The 16,295-nt window shown below is 39.6% G+C and overlaps 1 long non-coding RNA gene across 3 annotated transcripts in view; it reads right to left on the reverse strand.

The window, feature by feature from the left end:
- Positions 1-6,537: 6,537 nt before the first annotated feature.
- The window catches only part of LOC142827694 (uncharacterized), a 67,134-nt gene continuing 57,376 nt past the window's right edge, over positions 6,538-16,295 (reverse strand). For 2 of the 3 annotated variants that reach the window (XR_012902408.1, XR_012902406.1), the window contains exons 3-4: positions 7,697-8,051; positions 6,538-7,289 (exon numbers count right to left, since the gene is read on the reverse strand). This is a non-coding gene — a long non-coding RNA (uncharacterized LOC142827694). Of the gene's footprint in view, positions 7,290-7,696; positions 8,052-8,788; positions 8,877-16,295 lie in introns of all 3 variants that reach the window. The other variant, XR_012902407.1, reaches the window with a different exon arrangement.

A 16,295-nucleotide genomic window follows, 5' to 3' on the forward strand; every position in this document is an offset into this window, starting at 1 on the left:
GTCTCCATGATAATCAGACTTTCCTGCAGCAGCACTGAGGTCATCTTGGTGCTCACCCCTAAGTGTAAATGTACTGTTACTGAAAGGTTCAGACAACACAAACATAGAACACAGGACAACATAGAAAAGGTAAGTCTTTCTCTTGGGTACTGAGAAGCTATCGAGTACTGGTATAGTAATTTTACAGACAGGAACAGTGGTATTAAATGATTACCCTAAGGTCATAGAAGAAGAAAAAGGATTTTAATCCAAATTCTCTGTGTGTTTCAGTCCAGTTCTTTAAGCATTTCCCATTTATCTACAGAACAATTACAACATGAGCAGCAGCAGTGTACAATTCCCCTACAATTCTCCACTAAGATTGAGAGGATTAATTAAATATACGTGTCCTGAGCCTCTCTTTTAGGACTCACAACAGATATGATGATTCATGTCAAATGCAGTGATTTTTAGTAATGCCAAAACATATTCACTGGGAAATGGACAGAAACCAGGAAAATCTTTTCTAGTAAATCAGCCCACAAGCCATGAAGTGGTGGCAACTTTCAGCCCACTTGTCACTCCATTTTTTCTGTGGACATCATGAAATCACCTTTTCCCTACTTTGCTGAACCCCAGAGGATCTATTAACATGGCTCTGCCACTCTATATGAAAGGCCTGGTCCAAAGCTTATTGCAGGAAAATAGTCGTTTCCACTGATTTCAAACTAGGACTGCCCTACCAACATTAGATAGTTCCTGATCCAAAGCCCATGGGAGCATTCGCTACATGTTTTATACAGCTGTAGCAAGCCTTGCTCAAGATCAGGTTCTACCCACTACAGTGCATTTGAAGACATTTTGCCTTACAGAGTAACAGGATCAGAGGTAGTACGCTCCTACCCTATCTGCTTGTCATGGTGCCAGCTCTTAGAGCCACAGTAGTAGCTGCTCTAAGCATGCAGTCTAAACAGTGATTTAAAAGAAACCACTCCATGGGACAAAAGGACTAAAATAGTTTTGAACACAAATTTCTCCAATTTGTATCTAAAAAAAGAAAGAGGTTTAAGCTACTTGAGTCTTGACAAGAAACTGATTCCACAGAATGTGCAAGATAATTACTGAGGATTCTAAATGAGACTTCTTGACATGCCAGATAGCAGGCAGAACATGATCTAAGAGGCTAGGAATGGGAACACAGAGTAACAAGAGGTCAAAGTGTAAGGCTGGACCTCTGCTTTTAAGGGTTTACTGCGGAAGTAAAAAACAAAAAACAAAAAAACCCCATAAACCTGAAAGTCATTGCAGACTTTTATCAGGAGCATGGGTCAAGGATGGGAATGACAAGCTGGAAAAGGCTGGACTACATCAGAATTTGAGCTGCTGACATCTGTATGACTTGAAGTCAATGGCACCCTGCAGAAGATCCCAGGCTAATAAGTTACAGTAACGGATCTCTGAATTCTGTTGCCCAGTATTCCTATGCCTTTGCTTGTGAACAGCGGCTTTTCCCAGGGCTGAATCTAACCTCCATCCCTCCATTCCTTTCCCTGCTTCTTGGACTAGCAGCAGCTTTCACACTTAAGATGAGGGGAGCAGTTCACACCTCTTGGGAACGATTGTTTCAGGCTGTCTGCAGACTCAGGTGCATTTATACTTAGGTCATGTTTTCTGGCTTTTCTTTGCAACCATGAGGGTTGAAAGATTCTTTCTTTAACAGAAGCCGAGATTCTGATTCTCAGCAAGAGAGTCTAAGAAATAGGATCCTAGGCACAAGCCTATAGTGTATATGCCTAATCTGGACCTGGCCGGTCCAACAACACTGAAAACAAAAAGAATTCCTTAATATATGATTAAATAAATGGAGGTATAATGCAAGGCTGAATAATGCAGAGGATTATAATAAGATATGGAGCCTTTCACCTTTGGATGGCCACTGCACACCTGATATCATTGTATGACTGATAATTAATGGAAAACATCAATAGGCTAGGCAGGCTACCGGTATAGTTCTTATGCAAGTATCAACATCACACACAAAAATCCAACAGCAAGATTAGTATTTAGCTTGGCATTCTCAGCACAGACTGAATGGATGGGAAGAATTAATCACTCCTCATGGTATAGAAATCTCTGCTGTATTACGGCATGTTGGACCCAGGCCTGTAGTCCATATCCAGGCAAAACTCCCATTGGCCACAAAGTCTTCTCCTGAATAAGAATAGCTGGACCAGTTCCATTGTCAGGACAGCCCAGGAAAGTTTGCCTTGGCACTACTGCATACATTAACAGAGGAGAAATCAGACACAGAGCAGGGAGTAGGCTGGAAGGGCCTGGCCTCTGTGCTAATCCTCTGGACATTCATGCATAATCCAGAGAACAAGCAGTATAAGCACTCCAGCAATTACTGCAGCCCAGAGTTACCTAATGGCTAGCCTAGTTACCCTAGTTCAGCAGCGGGAAGGGAATTTTGGCTACAGTAAATACACAGCCACACACGACAAATATGGGGAATTTTCAGAATTCATCTTTTTTTTACAAATATATCTTGGAAACAACATACAATCTGTGTTGAATAAACTCACGCCACACTAGCCTTCAACTTTATAATGAGAACAACCAGGTCCAAGAGGACTCAAATAGCAACGAAAGATAAAAAGAATAAAGAGAAAAGAAGAAAATGGATGCTTGAGATCTTCCCCTTTTGTTCTTGAGGTCACTAGCTTAATTTTCTCCAACATTTGAGTTGTTTTTAATTTCCAGGAAGACTTCTCAGATATCTTGACACAGTGCCAAATTATCATTAAGCCAATATTTTATCTCCTCATAAAATGCTACAGCTCTTTCCTCCATGCTGTACATACTGTAGAGATAAATTCCAAGTATAGGGAGGGACATGAATTTATTTTAACTATTTCATCATTCTCCAAAAATAAAAGACAGCTCTAAGAAAAATTATACCTAGGTGCCACACACTCAAATACAACTATTAATTTTAAGGTGGCTTTGTTCCTGAAATCCTCATCTCATGCAGCTAATCCCTCCCAACTTCCACAGAAGAAAGAAAATGATGTTTCACCAAGAACAAGCTATCAAGTGTTTGTATGTGTGGCACTCACAGACACAGGATAGATCTACAGAAAGGATACACATCACCAGGGTTTCATGTGATCTTTCGTACGTTATAAGGGTCCAGAATTCCTACAGCAAAGGAAACAGGAAAAATCATAGCGTACAGTCTATGGTATTGTAACAGTTACTTTGCTGATCATAATATCAAGTGTGACTAGGGACGCAAAGTGAACAAATAGAAGTTTGACCCAAAAATGATGCTATGGGCTGTTAATGGTCATGTTTTGCAGTAGAGCACTCTGTGACAATTCTGCTTTTTCAGTGTAGGATTTTTTTTCCTTTTTATAACCATTACTTCAAGAATAAACCCAAATTTGGTCCATGGTAATTATTGCACCATTTAATACATGTGGCTGTTGTCATCACAAAAGAGCCTTGCACACACAACACAATTGCAGGTAAATGATGTATAGGAAACCAACAGAGCTTATCTAGCCCATCATTAACCTCATTTTGAGACAGCCCTAGAGGCAGCACTTTAGCCACCAGCACAGCCAGCTGTCAATTTTGTCAAACCAGTAACGTATTAGTTAGCAGGGGAGCAATCTAAGAAACCAGCCATAGATCCAAATGCCTAAAAGATATTCTAGAATGTGGTAATTATTTCCTGCAGCTGCCAGGAACGTCCTCAGAGAGTTCACACATATTGGTTGTGCCAGTGAATCAGGACAGAATGATACAGTAGCAGCAACAGGAGTGTTAACAATAGACAAAACTCCATTCTAACTTGCCCAGACAGTTTTCAAATTGCAGGCAACAACTGGCCTCGCAATGACCATGCTATTTTAAACATTGACCCTGCCCCTTACTTTGTGAAAAGTATGTGGGCAAGGATTGTTACCCACTGAGATAATTCTTTATTTTAAGGAGAGATATAAATTAGTGGCTAGTGATCTTGGCTTCCCAACCAAAGACATGTTAATAGAGCCCAGTTTTCAGAAGTAGAGCGCACAGTACTTTCTGTTAATCAAACCCCTTTAAAGCATCTCAAGTTGCTCTCCCGAAATCACTGCTCACTTCTGAACATTTAAAACACGTTTGTTACAGGCACCTGTGATGAACCACATGGAAAGTGCACAAAAGGATCCATACAAACAAAATGACCAACTAATATGAAATGATTAATGGTTATGTCCTTGATCAGTAATGATTTCATGTGAATGGAACCTCCCAGCTTCAATAATCTTCCCAAAAAAGGGGGTGGTTACAAATGAGTAACTGGCAAACACAAACTCAGAGGTGTCACCTGGGGCAAAGAGTGATCCTCTAAGTATTTAAGGATGGGTGACACCTTATCACTAGCTGAGGAGTTAAAAATGGCTGGTAATAATGGCATCAGAAGTAGTCTTTGCCTTAAACAACCTATAAGGGCAGGCACTAGGGGAAAAAAACATATGGTGCAACTTGGGGGGGAAACACAACACTATAAAAAGAGCTGGTCAAAAATGTTGAATAGTTTTCCACCAGAAAAGGCAGTGTTGTTGAAACGGATGTGTTTCCAGAGCATGTGTTGATTTTTACACACAAAAGGCAAAATGTTGAAATGATTAAACTTCCTTGTTTCATTTCAAGAATGCTGAAACATTTTTTAATCACTTCTTCCATTTGATATGTGCATTAAGACTAATTTTTTTCCTGGTAGGAGGAGAAATTGATTGAGTTAGGTGAACACAGCAGGAATCCAATGACAAGAGACAATGTCTTTGCTCACACTTCCAAGAAGTGAATGGCCCAAAAGCTCTCTCTAGGACCTCTCTGGGCCACATTCCCAAGTCTTGTTCTGACTTTATCAAGTACTACCTCTCTGCCTTTTCAGATCCATGAACTTTCACAAACCAGAAGCCAGGAAAACCCCTCTAGGGATCCCATATGTGCCTTTGTTTTGAGCAGAGACATGCACCTATGTTTGGAATGGAAGCTGCCATTGCTTCACTCCTCCAGTTCCAAAGGAGAGCTTAACTATTTCTTACAACTATCTTAAAGGAAGAATAGCAGTTGTATTCCCGTCCTCAAAGAGGGCTGAATCCAAACTATAACATTATATAATATATTTCATATTTTGTATTCTAATGTATCAACATTCTCAAAATACGATTCAGCATTATCAAAACTAATGTTTTGGTATTTCTCAAAGTTTTTCTGAAATTCCATTCTATAGTTAACTTATTTAGAAAAAAAAAATTAAATGTCAATTTCCTATTTTGAGATAGGAAATTCTGTTTTCCAACTAGCTCTAACCACAGGTTTTTCTTACCACAAACCAAACAACAAATATCCAATGGATTCAATCAATCAAGAGTCATCACATTCTTATAATCACAATAGCCAGAGAAACCAGGAAACCCCAACCTGCAAAACATCTCATAGGCTTGCTGAAATGTTTCCTTGAAGTAACTAACACAGAGCAAAATCCCCAATTTTATAGAAATCTAAAATTCATCCTAAGTAGTATCAGAAACCAGGGGAGTCACAAAACTGGAAGCTCTTGAACTCCAAACAAACAAACAACTAATCTTTAGAGAAGATTCTAAGCGGAACTGGTCCTGCAGTGACCCAAAGAAACATGGCTTCAGTCTGAACAAATGAAATTCAGCAGCATTGAATCTAGGACCATTGTGGAAGGACAGTTACAGTCAGTGCAACTGAGTGTCTAAAATGATCTAGAAGTTGACTATCAAGAGTTTGGAAAAGCAGAACTGGATTGTAGTTGGACCATAAAGAGGTTGTAACTTAAGATCAACCTAGAATTGTCAGTGTGTTTTTATCTCAACATATACCACTACTCTAAGCTCTTGGGGAAGGAACAATTTAAGAACATACATGCAAAATAAGTCTAATTGACCCAATGTCAATAATAAAAGGTCCCTCAAATCCCTGACACTCTTCATTCCACCCTAACCCTTAGGAAAACACAGGTAAATAGCTAGGGTTGGGAGCAAGTTTGAAGGCTCCCTTGGACCCGAGAGGTGACAGGCATATTTTAAGGGCTACGCTTGAAATGCCTTACCTGCAGCAGACCAACGCATCTATCAGAGTGGTCATCTCAGTTGAACCCAACTGATGGCCTAAAAGGCAAGGAAAGAGTTGATCTCTAAATTGCACTGGACCCAAATTCCATCTGTGTAAGCAGAGAGCAGAGTCAAAGATCCACCATGGTATCAAAGAGGCCTCTGGAGGTAGATGCTTACATAGTTTTTGCTCTTGGCTCCTGCAGTTATTTGTTGCTTATTTTATGGCTTTAATTAAAAGGAAAGTAACAAGGGAGGATGGCATGATGGGAAGTGGAAAAAGGAGAGGGTCTAACAAACAAAAGAAAGACCTTCACCTTCCCATCTCCTCCCCAGTCACTTACTCCCTCTCTTCTAACCTCTCACTCCCAACCGCTCTTTCAGCACTGATATAATTGCCAACACAGCTACAAGAGCATAGGAGTAACAACCTTTAATTGCAATTAAATACTGAAACTACAGTACAGCTGTGTGGTCAAAAATAGATATTTCATTTGCTGACTAACAGGATAGATATTACCTGTGTCTTAACAACATGTTCCCTAACATCTTTTATTTTGTCCGGTTATGAGATTAGTGCTTGCTCTTTATTAGTAAATTCCTCTCTCAGAAAATTATCAAAAGTACATACAGATGGGATTGTTTTCCCCTAGCCACCTCAAGCTGAGTTTCTGTAATGTAGTGATGGTGACAATTAGTTTATGCTCAACAGTTCCCTAGATCCAAACAGGGCAGAAAGAGTTTCTTAGTGTTACTCAGACACACGTTGTAATTAGCATTTTCAAGAGCACCTAAGTGATACTTGAGCATAAAACTTTTTCAAAAGTGAATGAGGCACTTTATAGACAATCATTTTTGAAAATACCACATCATCACTGAAGCACTTTTGAAAATTTTAGACACCATCTTTCTTACAAAACTGTACTCAGTTCTCTTTTCATTAGCCCCAGAGTTCCATGTATTCTGCAACAGGAGAGTCAGGCTGAAAGCTCAAACTTTTTTTTTTTTTAAAGCAAGTATGTTTCCATCATTCTGGTTGCGATGCATGAAAGTTGAAAGCATGGATGGTATTTGAATGGATGATGTGTTGACTTTCTGAGTCTAGAAACAGCCCAAGGAAAGTTTTGGGATGTGGGCACTTTGTCCCTGTTCAGCACAGTAATGTTGACTCTGAAACCGAAAGATAACAATGTAAGTCTCAACATTAATTATTTCACTGCTGATAATTTTAGCAGAAATATCCAGCTAATGTGCCTATCCCATAAACCCCAAAATTTTCTCGCAAGCCTCCTCCATTACTAAAAGTCTAGCTGTCCCCTGCCCACATTCTGAGCCCTTCACATTTTCTTCCAACAGCTGTCAAAAATAAAGCTGTGTGTTGTGAAAACAAAGATCTACAATATATGGACACTAAAATATAGAACAGCTTAACATATATTGAAATTTTTATTATTAAACGAGCAACACCAGGACACACTTCAAGTTTTCAGTTCCTAATTCAACCTACTTCCACATTCAACTAAAGCTGCGCAAAATCTGCAATCTGCTGCAACAGAGTAAAATAAAATCCGCCTTACCACTGACGTTCAGCTGGCAGCAAGCACCGGGGATTTGATTGCATTGCACACTGCTCAATGTCATTTGTTCTTTCTTGTTTTCCATCAGAGACTGAAAGTGCATGATTGGCAGAGCTCTCCTTCATGACAACTTTGGACTGAGTTCTGTCCCTATATAGACAGTACCAACCAGCTATCACATCAGAGGTTCTACAACAGAGTTATGCAACCGCTGTAATAGCGAAAGGCTGCTGTGATCCAAATTGACTGTAGCAGTCCAGTGTGGCAGTACGGTGTCCATGAGAGAGCACTGTTTGTGTGTCTTTCTACCCGTAACAGGTTGCAGCAAATCAGAGAAATAAGCAGCTGCTGGATTCTGCACAAAGAAAAAGTGCTTAGAAATGTATAGGTGCAGTACACAGAAAACAGAAAGCATCACATCCATAGCTCTCTTCGCCACAGTTTCTGTGACCCAAATAAAGTGAAAGAGCAAGCAAATGCAATGCAGTGCTGCATACTCAACTCCATCTAACTGGTTTAGCTTTAGATTCATTAGATTGCAAGACCAAAAAGGTCCATCAGATCATCTCATCTGACTTGCAATACAACGCAGGCATGGAGCTCCATCATATTTTCCAAAAAGACATCCCGTTGGAAGATTTTGAGAGATGAGGATTCTACAACTGCCCTTGGTTCTTTGCTCCAATGGCTACTCATCCTTACTGTTAAAAACTGGTGTCCTATTTCTACTTTGAATTTGTCTGGATTCAACTTCCAGCCATTGACTCTTGGTATCACTTTGTCCACTACATTAAAAAGCCCTTACCCACTTGGTAGTTTCTCCCAGTAAAAGTAGTCAGACACCATAACCATATCACCACTTGCTTGACCACCAGAAGTCTATCATTATAAGACTTTTTTTTTTCAGCCCTTGAAACATTTTCAGCCTCTATTCTATACCCGCTCCAGTTTTTTAGATCCTTTTTAAGATCTGGATACCAGAATTGATTGCAATACTCCAGTGTTGTCTTTACTAATACTATATAGACATGATGATTATCATACTGTTACAGCAGGAGTCACCAAAAAGTGTTATTACAGAGAGACACCTACCTTTTTTTTCCCTTAACATCCAAGTCTTTGAAAAATGATGTATTGTAAATTCTGAGAGGTAGATTCTTTCAGTAAAAACTGTTGCAAACTGCAAGAGAATTTGCTCAGTGATGTAATTTTTCTATCTAGAATCAATTCTTGGACAATGTGCTATAGGTGACCACCTCTCTTTAAGAAATGGTATATAAAGCATAATGCTACACCAGGAACATACTAATTTCTCCTCCAACAGAAATCTTAACACCTTTGAAATTTGCTTCATTTATTAGATATTCTATTTTAATTTTAATTAAAAATAAAGTGGAAAAAGTCATAGGCCAGACTTTCAAAAGCACATGTGTACCTTTTACACCTAAACGGAGCATTAAAAATATATGCACACTTTTGTAACTGACCTTGCCTGTTCAATAGTTATGTTTTAACAATTTCTTCCTTTTTGAAAGTTATTACCATTTTGAAAGAGAAATAATGCTGGAACCATATTTCCCTCTCAAAAAATAAAGGAATATACATATATGGATAATGATTTTTTTTACCCTTAAAAGAGGACTAATATTAGGAGGGCTGATTTTCATTTTCATTACAGATTCTTTACACTACTCTGGCAGTGCAAAGGGGTTTTTAGACTGTATACAAATGTGAAATAAAGAGCAGTGTTATGAATTCTCACAATTTTTATCATATTATTTTTGTTAAAGCTCCTGCTTGTGGAGTCACATGATTATGTGAAAATTCAAGCTTCCATTTTTTTTAAATATATTTTTTTTCTGGCTGCAGATAAAATCTTGAGCTTTTGAAAATCGTGGTTTCAAAAGCTAGAAGAGAACACACTTCATTATTTTGTAAGTTCTCATGACTTTTTGGGTCCCGATATGTTTGAGCACCTGGAGTTGGCAATACAGAAGAGGACTTCATGTAAATGAAAATCAAGTCCTAAATGTTGCTATTTCAGAGTCACCCGCCACCTCCCCCCAAAAAATCTATTTCCCATTACATACAGCAAAGGTTACGTATGCATAACATTAGGTATAACTGATCTCCATTTGTGACAATTCATATTTATTGTGTGATTTATCTAAAGATTGTTAACTGGAATATAAGATGAGGTCTTTTGTTTTTAAATTCAATGCAAATCTCAGTTTAGAGAGAGCATGGTAGCTCGTGTAGACTTTGGCTTCCCACTAGCAACTGAACATCATGCAGAACAGTTCCACACTAATAGCTGATGTTCACTTACAATAATTATATGGTGACAAGAATATCAATATTAGCTAATGAAATGAAAGTGTAGATTACACCAAGAGAATTTGTTCTGTAAACAGGGGTTCTCAAACTTTGTGATACTGTGGCCCCCCTATAAGTTGCTCGGACCCCCCGAGGGGTTGGGACCCACAGTTTGAGAAATGCGGCTTTAAACCAATGTCAAATTACTTTCCCAATGGGCTCCCATCTCCATCAGACATCACTCCCTGCAGCACCCTGAGTCTATGGTCTCTGCAAACTCTCCATCAATTCATTCACTTTATAAATCTACTATGAATTCTGCTGAGAGCCAGTTGCCATAAACCTTCCAGCCAGGGCCTAGCCATGGGGTCTCCATCATATACATGACTCGGCCTTGCCAAATGAGAAGGTCTATTTAAGAAGGATTCCAAGTCAAATGCTTTTTTACAGGAGCTAGCATCAGGCTGCACTGGTGTATTGCTCTCGTATGCATCTGTGATGCTCACTTCTAGCAACATTCAAGAGATTGCAAGAAACTTCCTTTAAAGGTAAATAATAATGAACAACAATAATTAATGAAGAGACACAGTTAAATTGCTCCCAAGAGCAAATCTTTACTTCAGTCATAATATCTCGAATAGTTAGCACTTATTTGTCATAAAATGTCACAAATGTTGCCAATGTGAGAGCCAATGCTTCCTCTTCTTTACCAACTTTCTTCTGAAGCACTCAGAGTGCTTCACAAAAATAAAATAATGAAGCCCCACCTCTCCCTTGAAATATCACCAGCCAGGGGCAGATGACCATTTTGCGGGGCCCCGGGCAGCATAATTCCGCGGGGCCCCCCCTTTGCCACGGCGCATGTTATGTTGACAGAACTCAGCGGCAGTGTAGATGCAGGTATAATTTGTCGACAAAAGTCCACTGTTGTCGACAAAACCCTGTAGTCTAGACACACCCACAGTGACATCTGCTGGGACAAAGAGAGACATCAAGAAAAGGTGAGCACTCGCTGCTGGGAGATCCAGAAGGGTGTGAGGAATGACTGCCGTCTGGCGCCCCTTACTGCTTGACAGGTGGGTTGGGTGCCACCCATATTTTAGAATTTTATCCCATCCAGCACCACACAATGAGTCAGTGGCAGAACAGGGCACAGAACATAAATGTTCTCGTTCCTTGCGATGCTAAACAGACCTTGTGTCTCTGTAAGGTGAGAGTCTGCTACCCTCAGTGCTTACTGAGGCAAACTACTGAAGCATGATGCCATTAGGCCAAGATATTTATCATTCACTCTAAACAAAGGCTTCCCATTTGTGTGCATGATGAGAACATACAAATCAGGAGCCTACATTGAGGAGCCCAAGACCCTGTTTAGGCCCCTAAACAAGTGGCCTGGTTATAGGAGCTGCTCAGCTCTTCTAAAAATCCACCCACTTAAATAAGGATTTAAACGACTACATCTTTGAAAATTTTGGTCAAAAGCAATAAGCAAACTTAAGTTTAGGAAAAAGCACAGGGTGAACTGATAACCAATCTTAATACACCTGAACACCTCAGTGGATGGCTTAATGAGGCCTAGATCTAGCAAGACAGTTAAATCTAAAGCCAAATGGGAGCAGTCACATGCTTAAACACACAATTAAGTGTTTTACTAGAGTGTGACCTAAAAGAAAGGAAACAGCTTAGTAATGAAAGACATTTCTGCCAATGTTTTCCCCGCCTCCCACACGAAGCCATGTTAACCTGCCATCCTTCTGACTGCATGTGTTAGACAGCAGAGTGACAGACTTGGGTTCAAGAGACTAGCTTTCCACTTTACTGCCTCTGTCCTTCACTGAGTGACCAGTCCTCCCAGCTCCATTCTCCACCAGGACCTCAAATTATCCCTTTTTCACCAACAAGAGTCCCCGAGTACATATTTAAAGATCTTCCATATAAAAATGAAAATGGTTATTAAGAAGCTGTGAGGTACCTAGGAATTTTATTTTTTTAATTTACAACTCTGACTGCAATAAATCTGGAAGATAAAAATAAAATATGTTGCTTCATCTAGCAGTCAAGTGATTTAGAAGATAAAAATAATTAGACTGACACTCTCAGCAGATTTGGAAAGTGGTTACTCTGGCAGTCTCTTTCTGCTTTACCCTCAGTTTCCTTATGATCCTAGATAACTGCTCTAGTCTCTTCATCTGCCTGAATCCAAGAACATCAGTGATGGAACTGGAGGCATCACTATCTCTGTATGTTGGGCCTACACATAGTTCCTCACTGGATTTCACTGTTGCCACAACATTACATTGGCTGTCATGTCCTCATTTGCAAATTCAACACTATCCTATTCAACTTAGGACTGAATAAGGATCTCAACTGTTTAACACACTACAAAAGCAATTTGCCTTCTCTGGATATTCATATCTCCACATGAATGGCTGTGAACAACCCACTTCCACTCTGATTTGACAACTCTCATTAACACAAGCAACTTCTTCCTTCTATATACCCTGCCGCTGTTACTTCCACTCCAATTCAACTGATAAAATGGGTTTTACCCACGAAAGCTTGTGCTCTAATACATCTGTTGATCTCTAAGATGCAACAGGGCTCCTCACTGTTTTTGCAGACTAACATGGTTACCCTTCTGAGACTTTTCACATCCTCTTTTTGTTTTTAACAGATGCTAACTGTTCACCATCAAATCGGTTTGTCCTTCCTAGCTATGTCGCAGTGCTCTGCTCTCTCAGTAAAAAGTACTCCTCTAAGACACAACCTACCATTTACCTGGGCAAATGCCAAATCTCTACCAGCAGCCCCATTTCTGGTCCCAAAAGGGAGCTATATTCAGTTGCCATTGCTTCATCTACCAGCCCGGTCCTTTTTCTTTTCTGACAAGATTTACTCATTTCCTTAAACACAATGCAATTCTCATTCTGATGGTGCTCAACAACATTCACCTTGAGACTCAAGAAGATGACACCGTGTAGGTGAAAGGAGACATGACAGAGGCCACAGCTACTCATTTCAGAGAGATGGAAAAGGCCTCAGGGTACTCAATAGAATGAGAAACGTTTTTTTCTTTACCACTGATGTTTATTGATTTGTCTAGTTCATAGGGAGCATCCCTTAATGTTCTGCTTTCATGTTTCTGCTTTGTTGCATGGGTGCAGAAAAGAATATTGCAAATTGATCTGTCTTCCTTGCCTTTGTTGCGAATGAACACCTATTACGTTAGTTTCTCTGGCCTGTCATCCCATGCTCACTTTGCCAGTATGTAATCAGCATGACTAAACACTAAGGGCTGATTAATTTCCAACATTCTCCACTGAGCCCATTGATGGGCTCCCTGTTTGATGATCTATGCCATAGACAGACACTTTTGATTACTTGACCTCTGACCTGAAACCTCAAGCAGCATGCTCTAGCACCTGTTTAAGTTAACTACACACACATTGTGTTTATTTTAGGTTTAAAGAAAATTATGACAATGGATTAGCAGTCTTAAAATGCAAAGCAACCAATTTTCAGTGGTGCTGAGCTCACACCGCTCCTAAAGACCTCAGCTAGTTCACTGAGGAAGAATCAGGCCCAACATGTATTTTTTTTTAAATATTTCACTCAATGTTGGAATATGAATTTAAAAGCCAGTTATTTAAGATAAAAGTCACACTCACCCAAATTCTCATGTTGTTGCTATCATTTGCCATCACTTTAGCAAGAAAAGTGAAATTTTGATAAACCAGATTTAAACATAGAGCAACACTGATTTATTATATTGTGCCAGCAATCTTGTTGACATGTATCTTTTTCATTTAAAAAAAAAATCAATTTAGATGAGTTAGTACTGAAAGTGCCAAGCAGTGTACAGAATTAAGGCTGCAGGAGTTAAGATCTTTGGAGAGAAGAGTTGAACAATAAATGCTGGTGTGCTACCATACAGATATAGACATATTATATTAATGTTATATATTATCCATGCTATTTATAATATATAAATTGTATATGTTTATTATCCATACCATATGTATATCTATATAAAATAAAAAATGGTATATATTTCATAAGGAACTAAACTATGGTCAAGCATCTGACTGTACCGCTTAGCAACAAAGGGAAATTTTAAAAGATGTACACAAGAGTTTTTCGGGGAATTTTTTTTTGACAATATATTGCTGCAAGTTACTTCTGAGGCCACATTTTCAAAGCAGTATGACACTGCATGTGTACCTGTTGTGTCAGGAACAAAAAACACATTCATGAGTAGAGCTCTGCAAATCTGCAGATAACCAGATATCTGCTGTTCATTTTTGTGGATACAGATACAAAATTTTCTAGCTGTGCAGGGCTCATGAGTGTATCCTGGGTAAAACTGACTGATTAATGAAACCCAGTAATGGGCATGTAATGATTATGAAATATGTCCTTTTTCCCACCTATGATTTGTCTTTGCTAGTTAAACTAGTTTCTTCAAGGCCGGGACCATCACTTTCATACACAGTGCTTATCACAATGGAACCCAGATCTGCTGGAAGGGCATAACAAGTGGGATTCCACAGGGCTCTGTTTTGAGACTGGTTCTGTTCAATATCTTCATCAACAATTTAGATATTGGCATAAAGAGTATGCTTATTAAGTCTGCAGATGATACATAGCTGGGAGCGGTTGCAACTGCTTTGGAGGATAGGGTCATAATTCAAAATGATTTGGACAAACTGGAGAAATGGCCTCAGGTAAATAGGATGAAGTTTAATAAAGGACATATGCAAAGTACTCCTCTTAGGAAGGAAAAATAAGTTTCACACATACAGAATGGGAAGTGACTAGGAAGGAGTACTGCAGAAATGGATCTAGGAGTCATAGTGGACCACAAGCTAAATATGAGTCAACAGCTGTTGCAAAAAAAAGCAAACATGATTCTGGGATGCATTAAGAGGAGTGCTGTGAGCAAGATACAAGAAGTCATTCTTCCGCTCTAATCTGTGCTAATTAGGCCTCAGTTGGAGTATTGGGTCCAGTTCTGGGCACCACTTTTCAAGAGAGATGTGGAGAAATTGGAGAAGGTCCAGAGAAGAGCAAGAAGAATGATTAAAGGTCTAGGAGAACATGACCTATGAGGGAAAACTGAAAGAATGGGGCTTGTTACTTTGGAAAGAAGAAGACTGAGAAGGGGACATGATAGCAGTTTTCAGGTATCTAAAAGGGGGTCACAAGGAGGACGGAGAAGAATTGTTTTTGTTGGCCTCTGAAGATAGGACAAGAAGCAATGGATTTAAACTACAGCAAGGGAGATTTAAGTTAGGCATTAGGAAAAAACTTCCTGTCAGGGTGGTTAAGCACTAGAATACGTTGCCTAGGGAGGCTGTGGAATCTCCATCTCTGGAGATATTTAAGAGCAGGTTAGATAGACATCTATCAGGGATAGTCTAGATAGTACCGGGTCTTGCTGTGAGGGCAGGGGACTGGACTCGATGACCTCTTGAGGTCCCTTCTAGTTCTAGTGTTCAATGATTATATGATCCATTAGGACTTCTAGGCACTTCTGTAATACATATGAATGATGATTATAAAAATAGGCCAGAATGTGCTTGTCACTCGTCAGGCATGGACAGACGGATTTACAGATCTCACCCAATGCAGCAGACACACAAAACTGCAGTTCCTGAACTCAACTAGGAGCAGGGACTTCTCCCTTCAGGTGTCTTTGCAGGCAGATCTTTATTATTTGAAAGCAGGACCCTGCCACAGTAGGCACCAAAGCTTACTTTATGTAGCAGCAGCTGTCCTCCTCCTGTACACTAAGGAATCCTGGCTGACATTGTGCCTATCAGAGCCCTCTGGAAGGAAAAAAAATCTCATTTGTCAGCTCAAAATTCTATACCTTTGCAAGTTTCAGGGAAAAGCTCATTACTAGACACATGACCATACACTGCAATAAGTACAATTACACTGAGCAGCTACATTTCTTACATGACTAAAGACTCAGGAAAAACAAGAGGGATGGGGTGTTCAATATAACTACACAACTCATACTGTCATATGCTACCTTCAGGGGACTGCTGCTCCCATTTAAGAAAATTGCAAACACCCTACAAACTCCAATGAGGTCCGGATTTCCCTTTTTCTGTTTACTACATAATTTCTCAAGTTTGAACTACATGCTTTCAACAGGTAACTGACCCAAATTACAGCATTGCCATCTGGACTAAAGCCCAAATCCAGCAAAGCACATGCTCAACTTTAAGTACATGAATAGCCCCACTGAAGCCAGTACGACCACTCACATGATTAA

Source organism: Pelodiscus sinensis, chromosome 3 (genome assembly GCF_049634645.1).
Source record: "Pelodiscus sinensis isolate JC-2024 chromosome 3, ASM4963464v1, whole genome shotgun sequence".
NCBI lineage: Eukaryota > Metazoa > Chordata > Testudines > Trionychidae > Pelodiscus > Pelodiscus sinensis.